The sequence below is a fragment of the Oryctolagus cuniculus genome, chromosome 5 (assembly GCF_051225735.1).
Source record: "Oryctolagus cuniculus isolate XC-2025 breed Fujian yellow rabbit chromosome 5, ASM5122573v1, whole genome shotgun sequence".
Taxonomy (NCBI): domain Eukaryota; kingdom Metazoa; phylum Chordata; class Mammalia; order Lagomorpha; family Leporidae; genus Oryctolagus; species Oryctolagus cuniculus.
This window is the reverse complement of record NC_142871.1, coordinates 164,406,577-164,420,499: the sequence shown is the minus strand read 5'-3', so window position 1 is coordinate 164,420,499 and position 13,923 is coordinate 164,406,577. Positions and strand designations below refer to the sequence as shown.

At 43.9% G+C, this 13,923-nt stretch overlaps 1 protein-coding gene across 1 annotated transcript in view; it reads right to left on the bottom strand.

Moving 5' to 3' along the window:
* F13A1 (coagulation factor XIII A chain) overlaps window positions 1–13,923 on the bottom strand; it is a 178,110-nt gene that overhangs the window by 148,724 nt on the left and 15,463 nt on the right. The gene's annotated exons all lie outside the window — the stretch shown is intronic.

Genomic DNA, 13,923 nt, shown 5'->3' with positions numbered 1-13,923 from the left:
CAACTTATTAGTGATATCTTCTTTTCCCCCAAGTCGTATTATTGTCCCTGACAACGATCTCAAGCCTCCAATTTATCTTCCATACTTCTGCCACAGTAATCTAAAAGGTAGAAACAATGAAATATTTTTTAACACTGTACTTTAAACTCAAGAGGTTCCTGGTAGTTTAATGATTAACATCTGAGCTTCTTATCAAGGCTGTCAATATGCTTCCAAGCTCCAGCAAGCTCCTGTGCTTTGTCTAGAATACATGTTGAACAGCCCTCATCAAAAAGCTGAAGTCCAAAATGCTCTAAAACATTCTGAGGACAATACAGTGCAATGAGTGGGAAGATTTGACATCATTAACTTTGTATCATGCACAAAATTATAAAAAATACAATATAAACTTACCTCCAGTATATGAGTAATGAAATGAAAGATTTCCAAAAAGTTCATGGAGAGTATTTATTATGAAAATACTATGCATGGATTTCAGTTTTTGTATCAAATACACTTATCTTTTAATTTCCCCTTTCTATGAATTTTTTGACGTTTGCTCATGTATGAAACATACATGAATTTCACATTTAGACTTGGTTTCAATCCCCGATACACCTCATGATATATATGCCAGAAGAAATCCAAAATCTGTGATACTTCTGATCCCACACATTTTGGAGAGTGGGCAAGCAGCCTACATAAACTTTCACCATTGCCGTAAGTCAACTCCTACTCAATCCTTTGAGACCCAGCTCAACTAGCAGTTCCTGGGGGACCCTTTCATCTGCCCTCATAGTCACACACTCTCTCCAAGGTGCCTTCCCAGCATTTGTCCTAAGAAGCTTTGGCATCAAAACTCAACCTGAACTATTCAAACTGATCTCTCCAGACTCTGACCCCTGTGAATGTGAGTGCCAAATTAGTAGAATTACTTTAATGTTGGCATAAAATCTTCATTTTGAAAGAAAAAGTGGGTATGGAGCTACCATAACACATAGACTACAAGTGTAGCCAAGTTTTCTCATCTACTCTCCTCCAGATTCTACAGAATAAATGAAATATGCAACTGTTGCTCAGCTTTCCCTACAGTGAGTTCTGCAATTTATTAAAGGGTGTTATAAAAATAAAAATACAGTTGGGCAGTGTGTGTGTAGCAAAACAATTTTGGTAAATGGGCTAAACAAGATTTACCTGTTGACTGTGTGCCTGTTCAAACCCTCTAATATACTAAGTGCTTTGGGACTCTCAGAGAAAAGACACAAGACATAGCATGATCCAAATGTATTTGACCACAGAACTGTCTCTTCCCAAGAAGCATCTCATATGACAGGTGTTCACAGAGAACACACTCTAGGAAACACTGTCCCAGTTTCTTAGATGCCATTATTAGTTACTTCAAAGACATGCTCAAAATGAGCATGTTGATTGTCAATACAGAAACCCACAAGAGCAAACATTTGAAATGACATCCTGCATAAAACTTTGCTTCAAAATGAGGAAATCAGTAACCTTGTCTCACTAAGATGCAGTAAAAAAAATATAAGACAGAAATTTCTCCACATGTTACCAGCTGCATGACTTTGAGACAAGAAATTTCTTAACAGAAAAAGTATGTTATGTACACTAAAGCCTCATATCAATGTGATGATTTACTCTGGAATTTTTGAAACAAGAATCCGTGGAAAAACAAGCTGTTGAAAAATTTGGGGGCAGAGCCAAGATGGCGGAATAGTGAGGATGCACACTGATAGTCTGGGAAAAGATAGTTTAATAAAAGTGGAGTTACTATAGTTTCAGAGAAAGGCTCGGGAAAAAAAATTGTGGAGGAAACTCTTCCGGATCTAGTGGATGTGACACGGAGGACCTATGGGGAGAACAAGGATGCCCACGGCTCGGGAGCCCAGCCGTGGAGTCTATGCATCCGCTCTGGAAGGGGAGGTGAGGCAAACCCTCAGTAACCCGAGACATTGGCGGGGAAATGGCAGAAAGAGCCTAGAGGGAATGAGGCTTGAAGGCCCTCTGGGGAAAGTTCACCAGGCTAACTAGAGGAGAGAGGGAAAAAAAGGGGACCGGTATGGACAGGAGTCTCTCTCTCTGTTCACCTCTCAAAGGCGAGCAAGACAAAGAGCAGGTGCCATTTTGGACAAACGTAAAAGCTACGTGAACTCAGGGCTGCACCCGCCCTCAGCCAAGAAGAAAAATCTGACTCTGGGGGCGGGGGGTGAAATAACAGATTAGGACCTAGTTAATGTGTGGAGCTAATGAACTGAGATGGTGAAAAAAGAGACGATGGGTGAGAGAACTCACGGAGTTCATGTGAGTACTCTCCAGAGACACTACAATTCAGTAACCTTGGCAACCCAGTGGGAGACTGCAGGGGAATTTGAGCCCACACTGAGGACAGAACAGATTCTTTGTGTGGTACTTGGGAAAGAGCAGGTGAATGATACACCCACAGGAGTCAGAGATCAGAAGCTGAGTACCTTCAATTTTGCTCAGCTGTGCGGTATTACTTCCCTTCTGAATCAAGAGAGAGAGAGAGAGAGAGAGAGAGAGAGAGAGAGATTTACCACGCCTAACCTGGGTGTGTTACCTTTGGTATACCCTTAACCCTGAAGAACCAGAGCTCTCTGGCCACACCCATCTCAAGCCTCCATCAAAAGCAGACAGTCCACTTAGTGCAGTCATAGTATAACAAGAAAAAACACCACAGCAAGGGAAGAAGAATCCAAAGAATATCTCCACAATGCCAAGCAACAAATGCAAAAACCAAGGAAACATGAGCAAGGAAGACATTATGACGCCCCCAAATGAACAAGAGACCCCAAGCCAAGATTATGAAGATGATGAGATAGAAGAAATGCAAGATATGGATTTCAAAAAATTTATAAGAACATTTAGAAGTTTTCAAAAACAAATTCTTGAACTATAGAAATCCTTACTGGACAGGATAGAAAATCTCTCGTGAAAATGAAATCTTAATGTAGTACTTTTTTTATTATTATTAATTTATTTATTTATTTATTGACAGGCAGAGTGGACAGTGAGAGAGAGAAACAGAGAGAAAGGTCTTCCTTTGCCGTTGGTTCACCCTCCAATGGCTGCCGCGGCTGGTGCGCTGAGGCCGGTGCACCATGCAGATCCGATGGCAGGAGCCAGGTACTTATCCTGGTCTCCCATGGGGTGCAGGGCCCAAGTACTTGGGCCATCCTCCACTGCACTCCCTGGCCACAGAGGAGAGCTGGCCTGGAAGAGGGGCAACCAGGACAGAATCTGGCACCCCAACCGGGACTAGAACCTGGTGTGCCAGCGCCGCAAGGCAGAGGATTAGCCTAGTGAGCCGTGGCGCCGGCCCGAAAATGAAATCTTAAGGAGGAATCAAAATGTAATGCAGAAACTAGTAGAACAGGAAAATGTGATAGTGAAGAGAAATCAAAATGAAATGAAGAACTCAACAGATCAAATGACAAACACATTAGAGAGCCTTAAAAACAGAGTCAGTGAAGCAGAAGAGAGAATATCGGACTTAGAAGACAGAGCACAGGAAAGTATACAGTCAAACCAAAGAAAAGAAGAGGAAATTAGAAATCTAAAAAATATTGTTGGGAATCTATAGGATACTATTAAAAAACCCAATATTCGGGTTCTAGGAGTTTCTGAAGGCATGGAGAAAGAGAAAGGATTAGAAGGCCTTTTTAGTAAGAAACCTGAATATAACCCAGCCATCCCACTCCTTGGAATTTACCCAAAGGAAATTAAATTGTCAAACAAAAAAGCTGTCTCCACCTTAATGTTTATTGCATCTCAATTCACAATAGCTAAGACCTGGAATTAACCCAAATGCTCATCAACAGTAGACTGGATAAAGAAATTATGGGACATGTACTCTATAGAATACTATACAGCAGTAAAAAAACAATGAAATCCATTCATTTGCAACAAAATGGAGGATTCTGGAACACATCATGCTAAGTGAAATAAGCCAGTCCCAAAGGGACAAATATCATATATTCTCCCTGATTGGTGACAACTAACAGAGCACCAAAAAGGAAACCTGATGAAGTGAAAGGGACACTATGAGAAATAGTGACTTGATCAGCCCTTGTCATCACTGTTGATGAACAACTTAACACTTTATCCCTTTTAGTATTTTTTTGTTCTACTTAATACTATTGGTTGAACTCTGTAATTATCACACAATTATTCTTAGGTGTTTAATTTAACTTAAAGTGATCTCTGTTAACTATAAGAGTGGGAATAAGAGAGGGAGGAGATGTACAATTTGGGACATGCTCAAGCTGACTTGCCCCAAATGGTGGAGTTAGAAATGTGCCAGGGGATTCCGATACAATCCCATCAAGGTGGCATGAACCAATGTCATCTCACTAGTCCAAGTGATCAATTTCAGTTCACAATTGATCATACTGATAGGTCTAAGAGTCAAAGGGATCACACATACAAGACTAGTGTCTGCTAATACTAACTGATAGAATAAAAAAGGGAGAGAACGATCCAACATGGGAAGCGGGATACACAGCAGACTCATATACTGGCAGATGTCCTAAATAGCACTCTGGCCTTAGAATCAGCCCTTAAGGCATTTGGATCTGGCTAAAGAGCCCATGAGAGTATTTTAGGCATGAAAAGCCAAGACACTCTGGTAAAAAAAAAAAAAAAAAAGAAAAGAAAAGAAAAGAAAAGAAAAAAAACTAAGCTAAATGAAAGATCTTTGCAAGTGAGATCCCAGTGGAAAGAACGGGTCATCAAAGAAGGAGGTACCTTTCTCTGAAGGGAGGACAGAACTTCCACTTTGACTATGACCTTGTCTAAATAGGATCGAAGTCGGCAACCTCAGAGGGCTTCCATAGCCTTGGCAACTCATGACTAGAGTCTATGGTGATTACTGATGGCATAAACAAGAGTGTCAAATTGTTAAGTCAACAACAGGAGTCACTGTGTACTTACTCTTCATGTGGGATCTCTGTCCTTAATGTGTTGTTCAATGTGAATTAATGCTATAACTAGTACTGAAACAGTATTTTACACTTTATGTTCTGTGTGGGTGCAAACTGATGAAATCTTTACTTAATATATACTAAATTAATCTTCTGTATATAAAGATAATTGAAAATGAATCTTGATGTGAATGGAAGGGGAGAGGGAGTGGGAGATGGGAGGGTTGTGGGTGGGAGGGAAGTTATGGGGGGGGGGAAGCCATTGTAATCCAAAAACTGTACTTTGGAAATTTATATTTACTAAATAAAAGTTAAAAAAAAAGAAAAATTTGGGGTGCACTTTGTAAGAGTGCACCTGTGCAGGGGCTAGCGCTGTGGCATAGTAGGTTGAGCCTCCACCTGTGGCTCTGGCATCCCAGATAGGTGCCGGTTCATGTCTTAGATGCTCCATTTTGGATCCAGCTCTCTGCTATGACCTGGGAAAGCAGTGGAAGATTGTCCGAGTGCTTGGGCCCCTGCACCCACTTGGGAGACCCAGAAGAGGCTCCTGGCTGCTGGTTTTGGATCAGCCCAGCTTTAGCCACTGTGGTCATTTGGGGAGTGAACCAGTGGATACAAGGCCTTGCTCTCTCTCTCTACCTCTGCCTCTCTGTAACTCTGCCACTCACATAAACAAATAAATCTTTTAAAAAATGCACCTGTGTTCTCTGAGCTCCTTTACCACCTGCTCATCTCCTACACTTTCAAATAACTGAAGTCTTCAGACACAATGCTGAGTTTCATATCTCTCTGCCTGAAGTGTTCACAGTCTCTCACCTCCTTCCCAACACCCCAAAGGACAAAGGATTCTTCTTCCATGTCAGTCCCTCTCCCATGACAATGTACTCTATGCTTCTAGCTCCTCCAGGATTTTTCTTCAGTCACCCACTGTTCCTCCTGAGTCTTCATGGCTCTTCCTCAACCAGTCCCCTCTCCTCTCTCCACATACAGGTGCAAGTCCCTTCCATCCTGAAATATATTTGCAATCCACACAACCCCCTAAGCCTCATTCTCTCATCACCATCCAAATTTCCTTTTCTTCAAATTTTGTTAAAGATTAATTCAGATTTCCTACATCTCATTGACTTTCAGACAATTAAAATTTGGTTTCTGCCCAAGCAACGAGCATCCCTAATGGTTGGGTCCGGTGGGAATCTCTAACCTCAGGGCATCTCCTTGTTTTGTTGTATAAAGTCGATCACTCTTTTCTCTTTAAATACCCAACTCTCAGGCTGAGCGACACAGTGCTCCCTTGATCTTCTTCCTACTTACACGATCACTTGGTCTTTGTCTTCTCCAGTTTCTAAACTTATCCCTTAAAAATGGGTTTCCCCAGGATTTGCGCTTCGGTCTATTTCTTCCCCATCCAAATTTCCATCTATCTAACACAGACCTCTTCCCTAAGCTTCAGACTCCTGCTGTCTACTGTACATGCTGGCCTGGAAGTCTCTCGAGTACTCAAACCCACCAGGTTCAAGTAGAATCATCTCATCTTCTGCTGTTTCCTTGGTGAAAGTAGCATGCACCATGGTTAGGAGAGGTTGCCTGGGTTGAACTGCAGCCCTGGCATTTTCCAGGTGTGACCTGGGGTAAGCTACTCAAAACTCCAATCCTCATGAAAACAGAGTTGGCTGCGGTTGAGTGCCCAGAGGCAGGCCTAAAGAATTAAGTGGGCAGTGTATGGCACCTTTGCACAGCACCCAGTGCCAGTGAGCTGACAGTGGGGCCCACTGCCATCCTTATCAACCCCACACTGCACTTTTTTCTCTGCAATCCCTGGCAACCTTTACTTTGCTTGAGAGCGCTAGCATCTGTCATAGTTACGTAGCCTGGAACCTGGGAACTGAACTAGCCTCATTCCCTGCCTCTTCTCTCTCCACATGGACTACCATTGTAAGTTCTGTAGATTTAAAATGGTTTTGTTTCTTAAATTTGTTTATTCATAAGGAGTGTGTGGAGAGACAGAGAGAGTGTCTGGACCATAGCCAAAACTAGGGCCTAGAAACTCAATGCGGGTCTCCCACCTGTGTGGCAAGAACCTGATTACTTGGGCCATTGTCACTGCCTCCTCCCAAGGTCTGCGCTAGCAGGAAGCTGTAGTCAGGAACAAAGCTGAGTACTGAACACAGGTACTCAGATGCGGGGTGTGGTCCTCTTAACCCCCAAGCCAAACGCTTGCCCAACTTTTTAGTTTTTGCCTCCTAATTATTCCTCAAATCATAGTCATCCCCTCCATCTCTACAACTACAGTCCTAACCCACCTTCTGTCCTATTTCAGTCGTGAATATCACAGAGTGAGCTCTTTGGAACAAGTATCTGACTCTTGTTCTTAGAAAATACCAAGGCTAACATCAGCTGGCCTTCTGTAAGTACTCCTCGACAAGTAACAGAAACGTGGGGGCCCTGGTGACATTTTGATGTTTTATGGGTGCAACTGACCCAGTCTTGGGCATGTGCTGACTGCACCCTCCATGACCCACCTCAGCGCTGCTGTCACTCAGGGATGCACTTCGATGCCCACGGAGGGCAGAGCTAGAGGCGGCCTCAAGCCCAGACCATGGGGGTCCACCAGCATCCATTTCTGGCTCTCCTGTCCCTGTCCGCTGAAGACTCTGGAAGAAGGTAACACTTCCCTAGGCTCCCTTAAGGAGAAGGTGCCAAGGGGACTTGAATACTTTGCAAGGAGTCTTGGGAAAGCTTTTGTCTTCTGATAAGAGGGGCAGGTTTTGCTGAGGCCATCTGACCTCCTACTTTCCATTGTGGGCAGAGATTTCTAATGTAAGCCAGAGCTATGCAGTCCCACGTTGGCACCAAAGAAAAAGTCAAGAGTATCTTCTGGGTGCTGGCCTTGACACCCTTGGTCTGCGATTGGACTTGGTAGGAAACAACTCCCACCCACTGGTGGAACTTGCCTTTGGGGGTGGGGGGGTCACCGGGAAGGGTGGCCTTGAGTGTTTTGAGAGGAGAGCTGGCCAAGAACGCAGCTGAGGATTCTGCCCTCACAATGACTTCTTCCTCCTTGAACTTCACAACCATAAGGGCTATGTTAAAGTAGCAGCAAATTGGCACCATAAGCCACTCCCCAGTTTTCACAGCCTCAGCTACGGGCTAACAAGATCTGCCATTAACAGTGTGTCCATGCCTTCACGGGCTGTCGCAACTGCAGACTCAGAGGTAGGTGCATGGAGCAGAAGGCCCCACAGGTCCACAGGCACATTTGCCAGCCCCACCCACCTCCTCAAGCTCAGGAACACCTCCTGCCTCACTCACAGAGATTGCTGCGCTCAGCCCTGGACTGAGGGATGCGCTCACCAAAGCAGCGACCGGCTCAGGAGGCCAGGGAGCCCCCGACGCCCCTGCTTACCATCCGGACTCAGCCTGGCACGTGTGTGGTGCTCTAGGGCCGCCTCACTGAAACGTGACAAAGGCGTCTGCTTACATGTTAAAAACGGATCTACTCAAATATCTCTAAGGAGGAAAGAAGGAACAAAGGAACTTAATCAGAGATAGAATCACTTAGAGATAAGTCCGGGGCCCTAAGTTTCCGGGACGGCAACAAGGGGACTCTCCCGTGCATCGATACATCCCAGCTGGTGCGTCTTACACTAAAGCCTCGGGAGACACCGTGGAACAGGAACCAAGGACTGACTTCACACTGGGGGCAATTGGGTGAAAAGTTAGTTTTCTGAATTTTCAATAGCAAATAGCTTTCTTTATGCGATAGTTACTTTCTTCAAAAGTCGTATTTAAATTGATCTTTGTTGATGCGTCTCATTATGTTAGACACTCTAAAAAGAAATATGTAAAGAGGTTCTTTTATTCTTTTTTTTACGACTTATTTTTTTTCTGTTTTTACATACTATTTTCACATTCTGGGGCTCCTGAGACTGAGGTGCGCCTGCATATACAAACTTTTGCACTTAATTTCATTTCCCATTCACATTCTGCGCTTTTCTCTTCTCATTACAGCAAGTACTTGTAGAGTCTGGTGTCCACAGCGTGGCTCAGTCCTCCCGAAACAAACGCTGCATTTTAACAGAATTGTTTCCAGGGCCCTGGGAAAGCCCACGGAGCGCTTCCTTCCAGCCTCAGCACTGCCGCACCTGGGAAGCTGAGGTTGTTGTGTGAACTTCCTGAGTGACATGAAATTTAGGGATGCCACTCTGGTTCAGAGAAACCCTCTCTCGTCCGTCCTCTCAGCCCCCTTAGAAGTGTGCTTGCTCTCTTGCGTTCTAAATATCAGGATGTGGAATTTGGCCATTTCCCTCTCTCGTGTCTACCATACATCCAGGACTAGAAAATCGCCAAATACAATGACACCTGCTCTGCAGTACAGCTACCCCTAAAGTGGACATCACAGGCTATGAGAAGGGTCAGGGGACACGGTGGCTTAAAAAATACATGGACTTTTATCTCAGAAGTCAGATGGGCTATGCTGCCCACCCCCCGCCCCCCGGCCCGTTTTTATATAAGGAGCACAAGTAGTGCCGTTTCTTCTGTTAAAAAGAAAGCTGGGGGGGGGGGGTGGGCTTGAAGTGCTCGCTCTCGGGGAGCCGGGCTCTGCTGCCCAGGCTCTCGCCCATGGTGCTGGCAGTGCTGGGCGCTGACGTCTGTCAGTCACCGAGTCGCCCCCAGAGGCTTGCCCGCAGTCCCAGAGAGGCAGCTCTGGATGCCCCTTGTCTTACGAGGGGGTTGCATCCTGACAAACCCACTGTAAGCTGAAAATATCCTAAGTAAAAATGTATTTAATTTGCGTAGCTATTGTGCCTAGGAAAGTAGTGGAAGATGGCCCAAGTGTTTGGGCCCCGATCCCATGTGGGAGAACCAGAAAACACTTGGCTCCTTGCCGGCGCTGCGGCTCACTAGGCTAATCCTCCACCTTGCGGCGCCGGCACACCGGGTTCTAGTCCCGGTCGGGGCACCGGGCTCTGTCCCGGTTGCCCCTCTTCCAGGCCAGCTCTCTGCTGTGGCCCGGGAGTGCAGTGGAGGATGGCCCAGGTGCTTGGGCCCTGCACCCCATGGGAGACCAGGAGAAGCACCTGGCTCCTGGCTTCAGATCAGCGCGGTGCGGCGGCCACAGCGCACCGGCCGCGGCGGCCATTGGAGGGTGAACCAACGGCAAAGGAAGACCTTTCTCTCTGTCTCTCTCTCTCTCACTGTCCACTCTGCCTGTAAAAAAAAAAAAATTAAAAAAAAAAAAAAAACTTGGCTCCTGGCTTCAGATCGGCCCAGCTCTAGCCATTGCGGCCATCTGGGGAGTGAACCAGCAGATGGAAGACCTTTCTCTCTGTCTCTCCCTCTCTCTCTGTAACTCTGCCTTTCAAATAAATGAATCTTAAAAAAGAAAGACATCTGCAGCTGTTCTGCTCCTTCCTGCCTGGGACATGGTGCATCCTTTTGTCCAGCGTATCCACACTGCGTGCACTACCTGCCCGTTCATCACCTAGTAGCTGTTCCAGTAATCAAGCACGGGGACTGGCAGGGTGTAGCAGAATCTGTGTTCAATGAACCCTGCTGTGGGGTCTAACACGAAGCCACATGACCCCATCATTCACACGGCTTCTTCTCATCACCCAGGCACCGTGTGATCTCACATCATCGCGAGAAGAAGGGTGAGGACAGTAAGATGAGCAATTTTGAGAAAGGGAGACAGGGACCACATTCAGATTTATTACAACATATTGTTAAGGTTGCTCTATTACCCTTTTAGCCATTGCTAATCTTACAGTGATGAATTTATAAACCAAACTTTCTAACAGTTACAGATAGGAAAACCCATAGCAGTGTGTACCTGGGTTTCAGTCCCACCTGTGGTTTCAGGATGAGGAGGGACTATCCTACATTTACACACACACACAGGGAGAGAGAGAGAGAGAGAGAGAGAGAGAGAGAGAGAGGATCATACATGCACTTTTCCATATGCTTCTTCATTCGTTACCTTTCATGAAGTCACCCGGCACAGTTTTAATTTGTTCTTTTGTAAAACAATTGTCCATTAAGTGAATATATCACAACCTATTTAACTCCTCCACTGCTGAGAGATGCGTCAGTGTTTATTTTTGGTCACTGTAAACAGGGTCATGGTCAGCAATAGTCACCTCGATAAAGTGGATTTTAAATATCTTTGGTAGAGACACCTGGGAGTGGAGTCCACAGGGGATATGTATTTTCAATATCATGCGATATTGACAGATTACTCTCTATAAAGAATATCAAATTGCGCATGTATATCAGCAAGGTATGCTTTTCTCTTATTATGGTCTAGGAAAAACTTCTATGTTTTTTTCCCAAATTTTTGCCAGTGTGATAGGTATCACTTTGATTTGCTTTCCCAGTCTGCTAGTGACTTTGAGGACGTTTCCAGTCTCTTATAAACTACTCGGGTTTCCTTTCTTACTAATTGTCTCTTTCACATTCTTTTTCAATTGCTTGTTTTATAATGCTAACTTGTAAGAGCTTTTTCATATTTTCCATGTTAACCCTTTATCTGTGGCTTACATTTTTTTTTTTTTTTGACAGGCAGAGTGGACAGTGAGAGAGAGAGACAGAGAGAAAGGTCTTCCTTTGCCGTTGGTTCACCCTCCAATGGCCGCCGCGGCCGGCACACCGCGCTGATCCGATGGCAGGAGCCAGGTACTTCTCCTGGTCTCCCATGGGGTGCAGGGCCCAAGTACTTGGGCCATCCTCCACTGCACTCCCGGGCCACAGCAGAGGGCTGGCCTGGAAGAGGAGCAACCGGGACAGAATCTGGCGCCCCGACCGGGACTAGAACCCGGTGTGCCGGCGCCGCAAGGTGGAGGATTAGCCTATTGAGCCAAGGCGCCGGCCTTGTGGCTTACATTTTGAATAATTTTCCAGATCTGCCTTCTGTGTATTAATTTATTTGTGATACTTTTGGTCATATATTTATATTTTGTTATTTGGTCTTATGCATGGACATTTGTGGTCCACTGGTACACATATATCGTTTTTGTGGCTTTTTAAAATTACAGTTTCAGAGTTTACAGTCAGAGTTAAATCTGTTAAACTTTCCAAAAATATTATCTTGTGATATTTGGGATGGGAGGTTGTACAAATATAACCATCTGCAATTTGTTACAGTGTACAGTATAAGATGGGGTTAATTTCCATTTTCGTTAAGAAGGAGAGTCAGTTGTTCTACTATCGTTTAAAAAAAAGACAAACAAAAAACTCCACACACTTTTCTTAGTCTATGAAACTTACACTTACATTAACCATGCTTATAGACAGAAGCCCATGTCTGGATCCTCTATTGTTTCCTAGTCAATATTTTTATAATGCATTATAATGCTGAGCGTATAGAAAATATTACTTGTTATTTCTTTGCAGTTTTCTTGGTTATTGTATCGTCAAATAAATAAACTCTAAAGTTATTTTATCTATGTCTAAAATGAAAAAAAATTCCTCCCAAAACCCCACAGAAACCCCACTGGAATTCTAGTTGGAAACGAACATATTAATACTGGGAGAATTTTTAAATTGGCAGATGTCATTGTAACTATCAATGGGGTGCAATGTGATGTTATCTGTATATATGATGCAATTTAAATAGTTAATTAACATACTCATCATCTCACATTTTAATTATTTCTTTGAGGTGATAAGATTTAAAATCCACCCTTAGAACAATTTTGAAGTGCACCAAACGTGATTAAGGAAAGTTACCATGCTGTGTGATAGAGCATTAAAACTTCTCCTCTCTCTCACTGAAATTTTGTACTGTTTGGCCAACATTTAAGGAAACCTTAAAAATTTATATATTGAGACTTTCAGCCCAAGAACCTGTTTCCCTTTCATTGATTTCTTGTGTCTTTTATTAAGATGTAATAGCTCCTTTATATGGGTTGTGAGTCTTGTTTCCTAAAGATTTCATTCTACCTTTTATAGTTTTGGTGACTTTTATAAGTGAAATATTTTTTCTCATTTCTATTTCTAGGTGCTTAGTGGTGGAGAAGGTGAAAGCTATTGATTTTTGGGTATTTATCTTCTATCTAGCAATCTTTACGAAGTTTTGTTAATGCTGTGCTTTTTTGCCTTGAATCTATTGGGTTTTCTACACACACAACCATCGTATTTGCAGAACACACCGTTTCATCTCTCATTCTTTAGCATTTATAGCAGACTTTTTTACACTGTGTACTTTCTAAAACTTTTAAGACAATGCTTAAGATAACGGATGGTGACAGCACACATTTCTAATTTCAGATTCAATTAGTTGCCCCCGCCCCCAACTTGGGATATCGAAAGTTGTTGTTTTACGGTAAATTATTTTATTGGAAATGAGGCATTTTCTTCTACTTCTGCTTCACTTAAACTCTTTTTTCAAAAAATGGCTGCTGATGGGGCTGGTGTTTCAGCCTGGTGGGTTGAGATGCTGGTGGGAGGCCTGGGTGCAGCCCGGATTTGGATCCTGGATCTAGATTTCTGCCAATTCAGAGACTAGGGGGAAGCAGGTGAGAGCGCCCATGTGGGAGATCCACACTGAGCTCTCTGCTCTCGGCTTCTGTTGGCCCAGTCCCAGCTGCTGGGGGCATTTGGATGGTCAACAAGACAGCTCTGTCTGTCTTTCAAATAAATAAAATTCTAAAAATTAGAAAATAATAAGCAGTTGCTGAACTCTATCAGGTACCTTCCAGTGACTACTGACTTGATTCTCTATTTCTTGCCTTGTGTCTAGGATTAGATAAGCAGATTTCCACATATTGAACCACTCGGGCCTCTCTGTGCATGTTTGCTTATACTTGTAAATTCCTGAGAAACGTTTACCAAAATGTGTCCAGCGTGAATCACTACAACTTAATAAAAGGGTTTTGTGATCAAGTTAATTTGAGAAGCACTGGACCAAAGTGCAATGGAATCCCAGAACCTGAGACGGCAGCAAAGTATTTTGTAAATTTTACAAGACCATCCCATCTTGCACGGGCCA